Source organism: Sesamum indicum, linkage group LG5 (genome assembly GCF_000512975.1).
Source record: "Sesamum indicum cultivar Zhongzhi No. 13 linkage group LG5, S_indicum_v1.0, whole genome shotgun sequence".
Taxonomy (NCBI): domain Eukaryota; kingdom Viridiplantae; phylum Streptophyta; class Magnoliopsida; order Lamiales; family Pedaliaceae; genus Sesamum; species Sesamum indicum.
In genome coordinates this window covers 8,106,916-8,109,420 of record NC_026149.1, presented here as the reverse complement: position 1 = coordinate 8,109,420, position 2,505 = coordinate 8,106,916, and positions in this window count along the sequence as shown.

The window sequence follows — 2,505 nt, the reverse complement described above, 5'->3', positions numbered from 1 at the left end:
ATTTATTTAGATAAATTCATACTATAAAAGATTTTAAATTTTTAAAATTTAATTTTTTAACTATATTTTATGGGATTATAATTAATTTCAAATTCATTTTCTATGAGGTTATTTGAAAAATTTTATTCTAAATCCTCCTTTCAAATCCAAAATCTTTAATCCTAATGTAGCCTAAGAGAAAATACACCTAGCTCAAAATTAATTAAGTATACTCTTGGAAAGGTGTTAACAGGCAAATCATATAATTGGATAGGAAAAATACAATTATAATCCTGTAACTTAAGGAGGTAACATTTTTTATCCTACATAAATTGGGTTTTTTAATTTAATCTTGTGATTTTAAAATTTTAATTAACAATTTACTCGTTCTTCATCCAATTTGGTTAAGGAAAAAATTACATGTAATTTGTACATGACATTTAAATTTTGGGGTTTTTTAGCTATTATGATGAAGTGGCAACCCACATCAAAAAAAGGGCCAACCCAATTCTAAAGATGGTTGAAAAAAGACTAAAATTGGGGAAAAGTATTATTTTAGTCAGCTAAATATGTCTAATTTTAATTTTAGTCCGATAACTATGTCCATTTTTATTTAGATCCTGTAACTTACGAAATTGCTTACTTTTAGTCCTTTGGTAGATTTTCGGACAATTTTACCTCTATGCAACTTTTGAAAGATAGTTTTAGTTCATATGCACTCATAGGGGTAAAATTGTCCGAAAATCTGTCAGATGATTAAAAGTAAACAATTTCGTAAGTTACTGGACCTAAACAAAAAAGGACATAGTTATCGGACTAAAATTAAAATTAGGCATACTTAGCGAACTAAAATAATACTTTTCCCTTAAAATTGCTAAATTTTAAAGTTATAGAACTAAATAGTAAAAATCAATTTGTATAGAACCAAAAATATTATTGCTAAATTATACGAGTAAAATTGCATTTTTTTTTTTTTGGTTGATGTTTACTTGTTTGTATTAGTGTTTATAAATCCTAGTACTAAAATATATAATTTGTACCCTTAAATATTTCCTAACTGCGGGAAAAGTGCATTTCTCGTTCTATATGCCAACAATCCACATCTCGAGCAGTGGATTAGGGTGGATAGTATGGTTAATACATGAATACTCAATTCCTTCTCTAAGGATATCATGGTGGCTTTTATGTACACAAAATCCTCCAGAAGTTTACGGTTGGATCTTGAGCAACGATACGGCGAATGTAACGGGCCACAATTATATCAATTACAGAGATAGATATGTTTTATGACACAAGGTAACTCATCTTTGTCCACATACTTTACGAATATGAAACGACTGTGGGATGAAATGGGAGAGTTAAAGCCAATGTCACAATGCACTTGCAATGGGTGCACTTGTGGTGCCTGGGGAGCAATAGTAGAAACAATAGCCTTTACACAACTCATGCAGTTCCTTATGGAACTCAACGAAGTGTTTGATGGCGTGCGACACCAGTTACTAGTCATGGATCCTGTGCCCTCTATCAATAAAGCTAATTCCATGATACAGAGTATAGAGAAACATAAATGAGTCCAGATGGAGTTGGCAGACAACATTGAGAATACAACCATGTCTATAAGAGGATGATTATGGTATGACAAGAAATGCTTTACCACTGATAAACGCACCCAACACTGCACGCATTGTGACAGAACAGGATATAGCAAAGAAACATGCTTCAAACTTCACGGAACTCCTGATTGGTGCAAAGAGCTTATGGATTAAAGAAAACGAGATACAGACGCAGCACGTGGATTTGTAGTGGAAGTAGCAACCAAGAAGGAGACTCTATCGCGGCCTGACACTAAGGAGGAGTTGTTGTAGGAACTACTTAAACTTGTGAGAAACAGCATACAGTCTCATGTGCGAGGAGGCTCAGCTCACATCGATGACTTTGCAGGTATGGATGGACACTGCCCTTACTAGCTCTGGAGCTAACTTTTTATCCTCTTGGATCATAGATACGGGGGCAACAATCATGTGTGGTAACTCTTGCCCCCTTGAAAATCTGATCCCTCTTTCTCGTCCTACCCAAATACATTTTTCATGCTTCCACCAAATCGGTTACGCACTGCGGAACCATCACTTTGCACAAGAACTTTTCCCTCATCGACGTACTACTCGTGCCTTCCTTTAAATTCAATCTGCTCTCAGTTCCTAAAGTCTGCTCCTCACTACCTATTGAGGTCGTGTTTCATGATTCTTATTGTGTGTTTCAGGACCAGAGGACTAAAACAAACCATTGTTGTGGGAAATCAAATTGAGAGCCTATATTTTGTAGATGATCCATCTTTTTCATTCCCTTGTTATTGATTCTTGTCATTCATCTCAACTTTGTAACACATCACTATGGCACAAGAAGCTAGGCCATCCATCCTCTAATGTACTCAAACATATCCCGCTTATTAAAGGTGACATTTCTTCAGTTGATGATGACTGTGATGTATGTCCCATGGCGAAGCAGCATTGTCTACCTTTTACTCCT